Source organism: Sus scrofa, chromosome 15 (genome assembly GCF_054392235.1).
Source record: "Sus scrofa isolate SSC_HxYL_T2T_F1_AM1 chromosome 15, Sscrofa_HxYL_maternal_Yorkshire_Landrace_v2.0, whole genome shotgun sequence".
In the NCBI taxonomy this organism is placed as follows: Eukaryota; Metazoa; Chordata; class Mammalia; order Artiodactyla; family Suidae; genus Sus; species Sus scrofa.
Window position 1 is genome coordinate 82,552,388 of NC_139397.1, and position 16,096 is coordinate 82,568,483.

The 16,096-nt window shown below is 33.6% G+C and overlaps 1 protein-coding gene across 12 annotated transcripts in view; it reads left to right on the top strand.

The window, feature by feature from the left end:
* The window catches only part of SLC4A10 (solute carrier family 4 member 10), a 428,088-nt gene that overhangs the window by 69,419 nt on the left and 342,573 nt on the right, over window positions 1–16,096 (top strand). For 10 of the 12 annotated variants that reach the window (XM_085001241.1, XM_085001266.1, XM_085001254.1 and 7 more), the window contains one exon: window positions 472–624. The exons of the other annotated variants lie outside the window; for them this stretch is intronic. The gene's annotated coding sequence lies outside the window, so the exon portion shown is untranslated. The remainder of the gene's footprint in view (window positions 1–471; window positions 625–16,096) is intronic. 12 annotated transcript variants of the gene reach the window in all.

Below are 16,096 nucleotides of genomic sequence, written 5' to 3' on the forward strand. Positions count from 1 at the left end.
TAAAAATTTTTTGTGTTTTGGCTGCACCTGTGGCATGTAGATGTTCCTGGGCCAGGGATTGAACCCACACCATGATTATAACCAGAGCCACAGCAGTGACAACGCTGGATTCTTAACCCATTGAACCATGAGGGAACGTCTCAGTAAAAATTCCTTCTAAAGAAAACTTACTTTACGAAAGAGGTAAACTAGAATGTGTTTATGAGTTTTAGAGGAACATTTACCAAGCCTTAAAGTAAGCCATGTATCGTCCAAAACAATTGTTTTATTTAGGTACTTTCTCATTTGAGCGAATTGAGTAAACAACTAATTTAATTCTCTATTCTCTGGCTCTTTTGAACTCTTATTCCTCCTTTTTGCATCCTCTCTCTGGACCCATGAGAAGATGGTTCTTCTCTTACAGCTCTCAGGGTCTTATGGATGTACTCTTAACTTTTAACATACTGTATTGTATTTGTCTGTTTCTCACAGTTGGCAAACTCCTTGAGACCTGGGATTGTGTGTCTTATTCACTGTCTAGCATCTAGCACAGTGCCCGGAATGTAACAAGTACTCATTAAATATGTAATGTTTGACAGAATGTTGGAATACAGTTGGAAGACATTTCTTCCTGGTCTCTAAAAGGTAAGTGAACCCTGTACTTGTGGGACTCTCTTTTGTGCTTGTCCAGGAGGGATGATGAGTTTCTAGGCTACTTAGTTTTTTTTGTTTGTTTGTTTGCTGCTGACATTTTGGAGGTATGGGTTTGGGGATCAACCATCCTATATAAAAGAGGTCATTCTGTTTCTGAGAATGTGCAGTAGGAATTCAGTTTCAGATAGTGTACAGCAGATTCTTTATATAATTCTCCATATATACATACTATAAAGGAGACTGTCTTCACTCTTTGGAATGTGCAAATCAAAGTACTATGATGGAAGTAAATACTGTATTGATGAATGGTAGCTTAGGCCTAGTTTCACTGCTACCTCTGTATTTAACCTTGACCTTATCATTTAACCTCTTTGAGCCTTGAGTTTCTTCTTTTTTAAAAAAATTCAATTTTATTGAAGTGTAGTTGACTTATAGTGTTGTATTAGTTTCAGGTGTACAGCAAAGTGAATTAGTCATACATATAAATATGTCCATTCTTTTCTCCCCAAATAGGTTATTATAAACTGCTGAGTAGTTTTCCCTGTGCAATGTAGTAGGTTGTTAATCTGTTTTTTTTTTTTTTTTGTCTTTTTTTGCTGCTTTTTGGGCCGCTCCCGTGGCATATGGAGGTTCCCAGGCTAGGGGTCGAATTGGAGCTGTAGCCGCTGGCCTACACCAGAGCCACAGCAACTCGGGATCCGAGCCACGTCTGTGACCCACACCATAGCTCATGGCAACGCTGGATCCTTAACCCACTGAGCAAGGCCAGGGATCGAACCCGCAACCTCATCGTTCCTAGTTGGATTCGTTAACCACTGAGCCATGACGGGAACTCCTTAATCATCTGTTTTATACAGTAGTGTGTATATGTTATTCCCATCCTCCCAATTCTTCCTCCCCCCTAACTATTTCACCTATGGTAACCATAATATTGGTTTTGAAATCTGTGAGTTTGTTTCTATTTTATAAATAAGTTCTTTTGTATCATTTTTTGTTAGAGTCCACATATGAGTTATATCATATGATATTTGTCTTTCTCTTTTAGACTTACTTCACTCAGTATAATAATCTCTAGGTCAATCCATGTTGCTACAAATGTCATTGTTTCATTCTTTTTTAGGCTGGATAATATTCCATTGTACATATGTACCACATCTTCTTTGTCCATTCCCCTGTCGATGGACATTTAGGTTGATTCCATGTCTTGACTATTTCAAATAGTGCTGCAATGAACATTGTGGTGCATGTATCTTTTCAAATTACGTTTTTTTTTTTTTCCTGGATAGATGCCCAGAAGTGAGATTGCTGAATTATATGGTAGTTCTATATTTAGTTTTTTAAGGAACTTCCATACTGTCCTGCATAGTGGTTGCACTGTCTTACATTTGCACCAAAATTATAGGAGGGTTCCCTTCTTTCTATACTTTTTATTGTTTGTAGACTTTTTGATGATAACCATTCTGACTGGTGTGAGGTGACACCTCATTGTAGTTTTGACTTGCATTTCTCTAATAATTAGTGATGTTGAGCATTTTTCATGTCTGTCTTCTTTGGAGAAATGTCAATTTAGATCTTTTTTTTTTTTTTTTTTTTTTGGTCCATCTGTCTGTCTTCTTTGGAGAAGTGTCAATTTAGATCTTTTACTCATTTTTTGATTTTTTTTTGTTTTTTTTTTTTGCTGTAAAGCTCCATGAGATGTTTGTGTATTTTGGAGATTAATCCCTTGTCAGTTGCTTTGTTTGCAAAAGATTTTCTTTGATTCTGTGGGTTGTCTTTTCATTTTTTTTTAATGGTTTCTTTTGTTGTGCAAAAGCTTTTAAGTTTAATTAGTTCCCATTTGTTTATTTTTGTTTTTATTTTCATTACTTTAGGAGGTGAATCAAAAAAGACATTGCTGCTATTTATGTCAAAAAATGTTCTGCCTATGATTTCCTCTAGGAGTTTTGTAGTATCTGGACTTATGCTTTGGTCCTTAATACATTTTGAGTTTATTTTTGTGTGTGGTGTTAGAGAATGTTCTTATTTCTTCTTTTACAAAATGAAAGAGTTGGATTGGATGACTGCTAGGGCTCCTTCTTACCTTTAATACTAAGCTTGCACTGCTCATGAAGACATAAAACAAAGATGTTGAGTTTGATTTTAATTACCTAGAAGGTCAAGACAGGGCTGTCCACCAGATGAAGTATAGAACAGTAAGACTTGCTTGGTCTCTCATTCATTCTTTGACTTAGTACAGATGTTCAACATGTATTTTGCTGACTAATGAGATAATTCTATTTAGCTTTTTAAGCAAAAATAATGTTTTTTAAAAATTTTTTGATATAATTGTGGTTTTACATACAGTTGTAAGAAGGAATACAGAGAGATCCTGTGTACCCTTAACCCAACGTTAACATTTTGCAAAACTGTAGTACAAGTGCAGTTTCACAATGAGGATATTGACTTTGATGTAGTCAAGATACAGAACATTTCCATCACAGCAAGAGTCTCTCATGTTGCCCTTTTATACCCATACCCAATTCCTTTCTGTCCTGTCTCCTAAACCCTGATGACCCTAATATGTTCTTCATGCCTATAATTTTGCCTCTCAAAAATTTGATATAAATTTTCCCTTTATATAAAGGGAATCATACAGCACATAACCCCTTGAAATTGACTTTTTATTTATTATTATTCTCTAGAGGTTTATCCAGATTGTTGCATGTATTAGTAATTCATTCCTTTTTATTGCTCGTAGCATTTTCTGGCGTGGATGTACCACAGTTTGCTTAACAATTCACCCATGGAAGGATATTGGATTGCTTTTAGTTTTGGGCTGTTATGACTAAACCTGCTGTAAACATTTATATTCAGGTTTTTGTGTGACCATAGCTTTGAGATAAATGCCTAGGAGTACAATTGCTGTGTCATATGTTGCAGGTTTAGTTTTTTTTTTTAAAGAAACTATCAAATTGTTCTTTAGGACATCTGTACCATTTTACTTTCCTACTAGCAATATATGAGTGATTCAGTTTCTCTGCATCCTCATCTATGTATGGTTTTGTCATTGTTTTTTATTTTATGTCATGTTTTTAAATGCACTGGGCAATTTTCTGTGTTTTAATTGGTGCGTTTAGGCCATTTACATTTGATATAATTATGATTTGTTCAGACTTAAATCTTCCCTTTATTTTTTGTTTTATGTTTGTTCTCTCTGTTTTTCCTTTTTCTGTTTTCCCTTTCCTGCCTTCCAGTGGATTACTTGAACCTTTTTTTAAAAAAAAGAATTCCATTTTGGTTTATTTATAACCTTTTAAGTATGTCTTTTTTTATAGCTTTTTTTTGAGTGGTTGCTCCAGGTATTGCTATATACATATATACTATCACAGTTTATTAGTATCATCATTTTATGTTTGTGTGAAATATAGAAACCTTACCTCCGTTTATGTCCCTTTACCATCTTCTCTTTATAATTGTTGCAAATATTTTCTCTACATACACAACATACATTTAGAGCTACATCAGGTAGCATTGTAATTTTTGCTTCAACTGTTGAACATAATTTAGAAAACTCAGAATGAGAAGGAAAGCCTATTGTATTTACATATATACATTTGTAATTACAATTTTAAGGCTGCACCCATGGCATATGGAGGTTCTCAGGCTAGGGGTCAAACTAGAGCTGTAGCTGCTGGTCTACACCACAGCCACAGTAATGCTGGAGCTGAGCTACATCTATGACCTACACCACAGCTCACGGCAACACCAGATCCTTAACCCACTGAGCAAGGCCAGGGATTGAACTTGTGTCCTCATGGATGCTAGTCAGATTCATTTATTCTAAGCCATGATGGGAACTCCTGTATTTACCAATATTTCTACTGACTGTGTTCTTTTTCCATTTCTGTTGTTTCACATTTTCACATTTCCTTCTCTTATCATTTCTGTTTAGGGAACTTCTTTCCTCTTTTGGGGTAGGTTTACTAGTGAAAAATTCTTAGTTTTCCATCATCTGAGAATGTCTTAATTTCCTCTTAATTCCTGAAGCACAGTTTCACTGGGTATAGGGTTCTAGGTTCTTGGTTGGTAGTTTTTTTTTAAAAATGATTTTTATTTTTGGAAGAGGGAGGGGATGGGATGGACTGGGAATTTGGGGTTAATAGATGCAAACTTCTGCCTTTGGAATGGATAAGCAATGAGATCCTGTTGTGTAGCACTGGGAACTATATCTAGTCACTTATGATGGAGCATGATAATGTGAGAAAAAAGAATGTATATATTTATGTGTGACTGGGTCACCTTGTTGTACAGTAGAAATAAACAGAACACACTGTAAGCCAGCTATAATGGAAAAAAATAAAAATCATTGGTTGACAGTTCTTTCCTTTCAGCTCTTGAAAATATTGTGTCACTTCTTTCTGGGGAGTCTGATGAAAAATTCACTGCCATTCAAATAGTTTCCTCGCTATAGGTAAGGTCACACAGCTACTTTTAAGACTTGTTTTTTTTTCTTTTTCTTTTTTTTTTTGTGGTGTGCTTTTTAGGGCCACGCTCACAGCATATGTAGTTTGCCAGGCTAGGGGTCCAATTGGAGCTATAACTGCTGGCCTACACCACAGCCACAGCAATGCCAGATCTGAGCCACTTCTGTGACCTACACCACAGCTCATGGCAATGCCGGATCCTTAACCCACTGAGTGAGGCCAGGGATTGAACCTGCAACCTCATGGTTCCTAGTCGGATTCATTTCTGCTGCACCATGACGGGAACTCCAAGACTTTTTTTTCTTTGGTTTTCAGAATCTTAGTAATCGTATGTCATTATAGATTTCTCTGGATTTCTTTTGTTTGAGGCTCACTCAACTTTGTGTATATGTAGGTTAATATTCTTGCTAAATTTGGAAAGTTCTCAGCCATTCAAGTACTTCCATGATGCTGGCTTCTTCAGTTGCAACTCTAGAATATATGAAGCAAAAAGAAAACCCAAGGAACTTACCATCATGTTGTTCCTTGGGTTTTGATGTCTTTAGCCACTCTACCTTCTTCTTTCCACATTTCAGAATCTTTTTTTTTAAATTTTTAAATTTTTTAAATTTATTTTATTTCTTTTTTTTTTAAATTTCCCCAATACATATATTTTTTTTTCCTACTGTACAGCATGGTGACCCAGTTACAAATACATGTATACATTCTTTTCTCTCACATTATCATGCTCCATCATAAGTGACTAGACATAGTTCCCAGTGCTACACAGCAGGATCTCTTTGCTTATGTTTATTATATACATGTCCAGGATTTTTGGATAATTTTAAAAACAAGTATAGTTGATGTACAATATTATAGAAGTTATAGGTGTATGATACAGTGATTCGCAATTTGTAGTAATTACAAAATATTGGCTATTCATAATAGTTTGTACCTCTTAATCTCTTACTCCATATTGCTCCCATTGCCCTGGTAAACCACTAGTTTGTTTTCTGTATCTGTGAGTCTTTTTATTATATTCCCTGGTGTGTTGTATGTGTTTAAATTCTACATATAAGTGATATCATACAGTATTTGTCTTTGTCTGAATTGTTCCACTTATCATAATGCCCTCCAAGTCCGTCCATGTTGCTGCAAATGGCAAAATTTCTTTCTTTTTTATGACTGAGTAGTATTCCATTGCCTATATGTGTACCACATTTTCTTTATCCGTCCATCTGTTGATAGACACTTAGGTTGCTTCCATATCTTGGCATTGTAAATAATAGTGCTATGAACATTGGAGTGTTACATATCTTTTCAAACTAGTGTTTTTGTTTCTTTCACATATATACCTAGGAGTGGAATTGCTGGGTCATATGATAGTTCTCTTTTTAGTTTTGAGAAACCTCAGTAATGTTTTCCACAGTGGCTGCACCAATTTACATTCCCACCGACAGTGTACAGGTGTTCCCTTTTTTTACATCCTTGTCAAAATTTTCTATTTGTGTTCTTTTAGATGATAGACATTCTTATAGATGTGAGGTGAAATCTCATTGTGGTTTTGATTTGCATTTCTCTGATGATTAGTGATGTTTATCATCTTTTCATGGGCCTGTTGGCCATCTGCATGTTCTCTCTGGAGAAATGTCTATTCAGATCTTCTGCCTGTTTTCAATCAGGTTGTTTGGTTTTTGTTTTTTTTTTGTCTTTTTGCCATTTCTTGGGCTGCTCCTGCAGCATATGGAGGATCCCAGGCTAGGGGTCGAATCGGAGCTGTAGCTGCCGGCCTACACCAGAGCCACAGCAATGGGGGATCCGAGCCACGTCTGCAGCCTACACCACAGCTCACGGCAACGCTGGATCATTAACCCACTGAGCAAGTGCAGGGATCGAACCTGCAACCTCATGGTTCCTAGTCGGATCCGTTAACCACTGTGCCACGATGGGAACTCCTTGTTTGGTTTTTTGATGTTGAGTTGTATGAGCTGTTTATATATTTTCATATCCAGGATTTTTACTGATACTTATTGGTAGAAATATGGAAAAGTATCTCTACTCCATCTTCTTGGAAAAATATGTCTTTTAATGTCTCAAAATGAGATCTTTTATTTGCTGCTGAGGTTAGGAATTGTGAGTAAGAATGGAATAATTGCGGGGAAAGGAAGAGAATTTCATTTTGATTTATTTATAGTGTCTTTGAATGTTTGAGGAGAGTAAAGGGAACCAGATTCTGCCACTCCTCAAAAAAACCTTTTGAATATCAGTTGAATATTGGTTGTTTATTCATTCATTCATTCATTTATTCATTCAGCAAACATTTATAGATCAGCACTATATGCCTGGCAGATAAGTAAGATTATTTTTGCCTATTGAGCTCAAAATCTAGTCTGTTGAAGCCTGATGCCCAAATAAACAAATAATTATAACATCTTATGGTAAATGAACTGAATCCTGAAGGATGAGTTGAAGTTCTTTAGGTGAACTGTAAGAATATGACTGAGGCAGAAGAAATGGCTTCTTTTAAAGCACAAAGCATAAAATTTTGTGGGTTTAGGAGCATGGCAAGCATCAGTGTGAAAAGAATAACGGGATCATATGAATGAATGGTGGGATATTAGGATAGAGGATAAATCAGATTTAAAGGTCTTTAACATGCTATGTCATGCTAAGGAAGTTTTACAACTGTCTGCAGGCAATGGAGGGTAATCGTTAAGCTGTTTTAGTGAGCATTTTAAAATAATGATTTTTGTTATGTTGACATATAACCATATGTATCCTTTTACATGTGTTGTGATGTAAGACTTGACATTCTGCCTTCCTCTCACTCTTTTTCCTTCTACTTTTCCCTCATATGATCATCTCTGGCTAGAAATGGGGGAGAGAAATGTTCACTTAAACATCTAGAGTTACTAGATGGAATAGTGTAAATGTAACAGATGCACAAATGCAGCTCAGGATGAAGCTATTGTTTCAAACCTGTTCCCACAGATTGTTTCATTTTCACTGGTTGTGAGTGTGAATGTATGTGTTTAAATACAGTAGTAACCAATATTAATCCTAGTCTTTACCTCACAATCCCTTTACCCTCTCACAGTCATTGTAGCCTACTTATCAACAGTGTTTTTTCACAGAATCTTGTAGAACTGTACACTGATGGGGGTATATTAATTTTAGGAAATGAAAAAAGATCCATATTTTCTCCAAGAAATGGGAATGTGTGATTTAGCTCATTATGTTAAAATAGGTAAAATATTCTTTATCATGCAGAGTTTTACATTAATTTTTCGTTGTTTTCTTCTTAATCATTTACATTTATGGTCACTATCTCTTCTTGTCTTCAGGTATATTCTATTTAGTATCTATAAACGTTTCCCCTCTTCTGTAATAGTATATATTTAAACCTTATGGTGTCCCTAATGTATTGGTATATTTAAAAAATCCCATATACAATAACACTTTATTTTTATGCTGTCTAAATCTTTTATTTAAAGACATCTGGTATGCTTGGCTCAGCGGACAAAATATGACAGTGCTGAAAAGTAGTATTAGCAATTCTTATGACTTCTTACATATTTTAAGATGTTTATGGCAGAAATTACATACTGTAGTGGATAGAGTAGCAGACTAAGAAAAATTTATCACTGATATGCAATTGCTTACTTGTTTGTGACCTTGGGAAAATCAGCATCCTTTTTTATGATTCTGATGATTCTGATTTTTAACCACGGATTTTTAAGAAAGAGGCAAAAATTACCCCAAATATCTCTGTAATAAAATTACTGAGATTTTAAACATAGCTTTTAAAAAATTAGCATAATCTATTGCTATTGTTAATATTCCTGAAGGGGCTCACTTGAATTCAGTTTCTTATAATGATTAAAAACATTTTCTTTATGTGGCCAATGGAAGCTTTTGACTTGAAGTTCTAGATAAATTATAAATGAAATATAATCTTTACCTTACTTTCACTTGCTATAGAAATTTTTTAGATATTAATATATTTTAGGTATGAAAACTGAATTACTATTAAAATAGATTCATAACATTGTTATAAAATATCAATTATACTTTGCTACTTACAGTTTTAATTTAGAGGTATTAATCAACTAAATACTATCTCTGTAATGAGATCATGACAAATAATGCTGTTTATTAGCTATGCATTAGAACCAGCTCATAGTTTGGTATTTCAGCTTGTGTGTACTGTCCTCTGCTGGATGGAAAACGTTATCCTAGTTCAAATGAACAGCACCTTGCTGCCTTACTAGTGATTTATTTTACTTAAACTCAGAAAGTCTTTGTGTTACATTTGCTAAAGGTAGGGTAAAGAAAGTTTCATTCCCAAGCTTGATTCCCTCACGTGTGAGTATTCTGGGAAATTCTTTGACTTGTGAAATAAATATTTTCATTATAAAATTTTCACAGTTATCTGGGAAATTGATTAAAAATAGGAAATTAAATTACTATGGTATGTTTATGTTTACATATATTTAGGTACCTTTTATTGAAGCCAGAGATCAAGATTTGCCAAACCAGGGAACTGGGCAGGTCATGACCATTGACAGTTTTTTGTATGGTGACTAGCTTTGTGATTTTTGTGAATTTCTTTTTCAGATTGAAGCCATTTAAAAATTATGCATGCTTGGTAGAGGTGCATGAGAAAAAGAATGTTGGATTTTGATCTGATTCACTATACACATGCCAGATATATTTTGCTTTCCTGAAAAAGTTGTACTATCTTTACTCCTTCTCTAAATCTGTTGCCTTTCTAAGCATGATACTAAAAGACAAATATCCCGAGGAAAAGAGTGATAGATTTTACTACAAAATTTTAAATCTTCTGTCTCCCAAAATATATTATAAACAAGATTGAAAGGCAACTGACAACTGGGAACAATGGCTGCAATACATGCAGTAAACAAAGTGTTAAAATTTTTCTTATAGTGAATTCTTAAAATATAAAAGAGAATGTAGTATATGCCAGGGCATCATTTCATCTGGAGAACTAAGTGCTGTTATTATCTTTATGTTATAGATGAAGAAATTAAGGCTTGGAGAAGTCTTACTCTTAGTGATGGACTAAGACTTCAAAACCTAGATTTTCAAACCCAGAGCCTGTGCAGTTAACCACTATATTATATGCCCTGCATTTCTATATATGTTCTGAGACATGAACAGGCAATTCACAAAGAAAGACATTTGATAACCAATAATCATATAACATTTATTTACTTTTTCAAGAAATTAAATCAATGCAAATGAAAATGAGAAGTTTTTAAAAAAGTATCAAACAGATTTAAAAAAACGGTCATGTTCATTATTGGCAAGATGTAGAAAAACCAGGCAATTGATAAATCCTTTAATTTTGAAAATTACCTAAAAAATCCCTTAAAATTCTGAATGGTTTTTTACATCGCAATTCAATTTTTAGTTCTTTTTAAGAGAAAATAATTGTGTATACATGCACTTTAGTTTCAAGGATGTGAACACATATTTGTTTATAATAGCTACAAACTGGATTCAACCAAAATGTTCAACAATGGGGAGTTGGTTAAAAAAATTAGTGTGCATCTATAAAGTGGAATACCAGTTGTTTAAAATGATATTTTAAAGGACTGTTTAATGACATAGTGTATACATACACACGCACAGACACACACACACACACACACACACACACACACACACTTTGCATTAAGAGGGTAAGTCAGGTCATTAAATCAGGATTCTATTTAGAGTGTGTAAATTTTTGCATTGATAGAAGGTTGGAAAAGTTTAGGCCAAAGCATTAATAGTGATTATCTCTAGTTAATGGGACTAGAGGTCAGTATTTTTGAATTCTCCAGTTAATGGGACTAGAGGTCAGTATTTTTGAATTCTCTAAATTTTCCATAATTTTAATTTTTTAAGAAGAAAAGAGTTACTAGGAAACTTCCTTTAAATTATCTCTAGTTGCATGTAAGATTTTTAAATGCATAGTCAAAGATTTGCAAAATGGGAATTTTGATCTCTCTACTGTTTTTTAGTTTCAAATGAACTGTACATGTGAATCATTATTTTGGCCTTATAATGGATAGCTGTCAGTCATTTTATTCTCACATAAACTTGAATCATGTTATTTCATTTATGATTCCCATGTGGCTTTTTCCTTATCTCATCTACTACCAAATTTTTATGTTTTTCTTTTTTTAATCTCTCCACATTCATAGTTGCCTTTTTATTCCCTAGTTTTCTGATGTATTTTCTATTTTTTGGAAATATCTCTCATTTTAATATTTGTTCTTTTGTAACACAGTCTTCTAGTGTTCATTCTTCAAATCTTTCTTTTTCCCACATAGTGAAAATTTTGCAAAATTGGTATGGCATTTGTTGTAATAAATAGAACATGTATACTTTCATATTTTATCTTATACTACTAAACAGAATTAAGATTATATAACCTAATTCTCAATAATTGGTATTTTAATTTCAGCATTTGTTTATGAACTCCCATCAGTGTTTTTATTTTCTGTTAATGTGGGATTAGTTAGGTCTTTTTGCTGAATGGCTGAACTTTTTTCTCTCCTGAGCAAATGACTTCTTTCCCTTCTGCTTTCAGTAAGTCAGTTCCTGAATTATATCTGGAGTCATGGCACAGTACGAGATGATTCAAATAGAGAGAGAAGAAAAAAGATCTCTGGCACTTTATTCTCCACTTTCACTTGATCAAAGTCCTAAAGCTATCTAGTATATGCTGTTATGCATTTTGTTCTTATGTATCAGGTAGAGTAAAGTAGGCAGGGATTAGAGATCTTGATTTGATGTTTTTAAATCAAAAGGAAATATTTTGAGGTTGCTGTGACAAATTTGGTGGTTTGATTGCTGTAATTCTATAATTTGAACACTGAGTGGCACTAAAGCCTAGGTCACAGATAAAATATTGTCTTTCTAAATTCTACAATTCAGGGGTCTGTTGATGGGTATGGCTTTGGAAGTGCAAAAGGAATGTAAAAGGTACTTTGAGTTAAAAAAAGATAAAATGTTAGTTTGATAATCAGTTACCTTTGGGAACTAGAAGTTTAATCAGATATAGCTGCTTTTGCAGATTATTTGAAAACAGATAGTAAACTTCTGTTAAAATGATCAAAGATGATTAACCTCACTGAAACCTATTCTTGAATATCTTCCCTTTTCCTTTGCAGAGGGGGGCGAGTTTATACTTAAAAGAAAGTTTACAGGTAGGGTGCTCCCATATATATGTTGTGTGGCTCCTGTGTGCCCATAGGTGGCAATATCTATAGTAAACATTACTTCAAAACTCAAGCATCTTTAGAGACTACTTATTTAATTACACCGAAATAAATGTGTGTTCATACATTTGACTGAATTTGGGAAATATCAGTGTCATTCCAGTTTGGAAAAAAATAGAATTTGGTTATTTTGAATGGAGAAGAAAATTACACTTATGTTTTGTTCCTTCTCTAAACATTGAATTCTTCTGCTAATATTTCATTGGTATAAATAGTTCTCCCAGAGAAAAGGCATAATTGTATCTCTTGACTTTTTCTCTAGCATGTGTTGGATTTTTGCCATATCTTTTCTCACGATTTAAAAATTATTTTTCTCTTAAATTATTTTCTCTAGAATTGCAACATACACACTTTGTAGTCTGTTTAGAGTAAATATTTTACTACTTCATCTGAAACAAGAATTTTGCTTAATGATCAATTTACCTGGTTCTTATCATTTTTGCTGTAATTGTTATTTATCTTTTATAGATATTGAGTACAGAGTAATATTTATAGTTAGATATTTAATATTTCTAATATTCTTAATTAAAAAAATCTGATTTTCTCTCTGGCATCCTTTTCCTTAGCCTGAAGAACTTCCTTTGTCATTTCTTATAGTTCAGGCGTCTTGTCAACAATTAAAAACATTTTTTCTTTTACTTGAAAATGTCTTCATTTTGCCCTTATTCTTGAAGAATATTTTCACTGGGTATACAATTTTGGGTTGACATTTTTTCCTTGTAGAACTTTCATGTGTTATTCTATTTTCTTCTGATCTCCATAATTTCTAAAGAGAAGACAGTGTCCACGTTAGTCCTTGTTCCTCTGTAAGGAATTTGTCCTTTTATGGATTATTTTTTAACACTCTTTTCTTTATATCTGTTTTCAGATTTTTGATCATGATGTGCTTAGACATATTGCTTGGAGTTTGCTTAATTATTGAAACTATACATTTATATCTTTTTCCCATATATGTTATATTTTGGGCAACTATTTCTTCCAGTTGTATTTTTCTTTATCTTATTTGGTTCCTGGATTCCAATTTCACATGTCAGCCTTTTTGATATTTTCCTACAGGTCTCTGAGGTTCTGTTCAATTTGAATCTTTAAAAAAAGTCTATTTATAAGATTGGATAACTTCCACTGTTTATCTTCAACTTCATTGACTCTTTCCTGTATTGTCACCATTTTGCAGTTAAGACCATACAATTAATTTTAATTTTTGAAATGAAAATTTTTATTTCTGAAATTTAGGTATTTTTACAATTTCTATTTCATAACTGAAATTTTTTATTTTTTCACTTATTGTGAGCATTTTGCCTCTTACCGCTTTGAGTATAATTTTGATAGCTACATTAAAATTTATGTATGCTAATTCTAACAATTCAGTGGTCTTGGAGTTGGGCTCCATAGATTATTTTTTTCTCTTGAGAGTAAGTTACTTTTTTCTGTTTCTTCCTTTCATGAATAATTTTGGATTAATTTCTAGAATTGTGATTTTTATTTTGTGCATCATTTCTTTTGCTATAAAGAGTGCTGTTGTGATTTTAGCAAGGAATTTTCCTGGTTGAATTCAAAGTAGTGTGTCTCCTGTGTGACGACAGCTCAAATCTCTGTTTAGTTTTAACAGTTTTTGACAGGCTGCTTTCTCTCTGCCCTATGATGTAAGGTTTAGTGAGTTCCCAGAGATTTAGGAAGATTTTACACACAGAACCCGGACCTCTTCCTCTCTACTTTTGGAGATTTCCACTGTACATCTAATGGGAGTGTTGGCCCCAAGCTCTGTCTCCTGATTCTTAAAGTCAGAAAGATTTTAGGCTAAAGTTATATAAACAGGAAACTTTATTTTGTGCTATTACCCTTCTCAAAGTTCTGACTTCCCTTCATAATCTGTCTTTTGTTCATTCACCAGTGCTTTCAGGTCTTTTATTTTGTATTTTGGCCAGAATTTATTGTTGTTCTCTGCATGAGGATCATCCTGTTATGAGTTTATTTTGCCATGCTGGAGGCGGAAGTTTCATATCACGCTTGACAGAAATCACCAGTGGTTACTCATGAACTCCAGAGAAGAGAATTCTGGCTCCTTATTTTGGCATTCTTGAATTTTCTTAGTACAATTATAATCTATCTTTTCAGTCTTCTCTCTGTAGAAACCACCATTGTACTTTCTATCTTTAAGATTTTGACTTAGTACCTCATATAAGAGAAATCACATAGTATTTGCCTTTTTTTGTGACTGGCTTTATTTCACTTAGCGTGATAACCTCAAGATTCATACATATTGCATAATTTCCTTCCTTGTTAAAGCTGAATAATATTCCATCATATGTATTTACAGTAGTCCCCCCCATTCATAATTTTGTTTTCTACAGTTTCAGTTATCTGTGGTCAACTGCAGTCTGAGAATATTAAATGGAAAATCCCAGAAATAAATAATTTATAACTTTTAAATTGCATTCCATTCTGAGTAGTGTGATGAAATTTTGCACCATTGCGTTCTATCTTGCCTGGGACATGAATCATTCTTTTGTCCAGCATATTCTGCCCACTTAGGAGTCCTTTCAGTTATCAGATTGACCGTCATGGTATTGGAGTACTTGTGTTCAAGTAACCTTTATTTTCCTTAATAGCCTCCAAGTGTAAGAGTAATGATGCTGGCAATTGGGATAGGCCAAAGAGAAGCTTTTAAGTGCTTCCTTTAAGTGAAAAGGTGAACTCTTTTGACTTAATAAGGAAAAAAAAAACCCATATGCTGAGGTCCCTGAGATCTATTTTAATAACAAATCTTTTATCCATGAAATTGTGAAGAAGGAAAAATAAATTTGTGCTGATTTTGCTGTCGCACCTCAAACTACAAAAATTATGGTCACAGTGCAAGATGGAAAAGGGATTAATTTGTACTATAGGATATTTTGAGAAAGAGAAAGAGAGTGAATGAGAGACTGAGAGCAAATTTATGTAACTTTTACTATAGTATATTGTTATAATTATCCTATGTTATTATTAATATTGTTAATCTCTTCTGTGCCAAGTTTATAAATTAAACTTTATAATAGGTATGTATGGATATTAAAAAACATAATACACATAAGGTTTGATAGTATCTATGATATCAGATAACCACTAGGGTTGTGGAATATAGCCCCTGCAGATAAGGGGGGACTACTGTACCATATTTTGCATATCCATCCATTGATGGACACTTGGGTTGCTTTCACATTTTTGCTTTTGTGAATAATGCTGCTAATAAACATGAATATACAAGTATCTCCTTGAGATAATACTTCTAAATCTTTTGGGTATATACCCAGCTGTGGAATTGCTGGGTCATATGTTAATTCTATTTTTAATTTTTCTGTGCATCTATGATACTCTTTTCCACAGCAGCTGTACCATTTTATATTCCCACCAACAGTGCACAAGGGTTTCAATTTCTTCACATCTTCACTTCTTTTCTCTTAAATTGATAGGTCATTCTAATGGATGTAAAGTGGTATTTCATTTTATTTTGATGTGCATTCCCAAATGATTAGTGATTTAAGCATATTTTCATGTACTTGTAAGGCACTTGAATATCTTCTTTGGAGAAATATCTGCTCAGATCTTTTGCTCATTTTGGAATTGGGTTGTTTGGCTTTTTTGTTGTTGCATTTTAAGGAATTTTTATATATATCCTGGATATTGATACCTTATCAGATACATGATTTGATAATATTTTCTCCCATTCCGAAGGTTGCATTTTTACTCTGT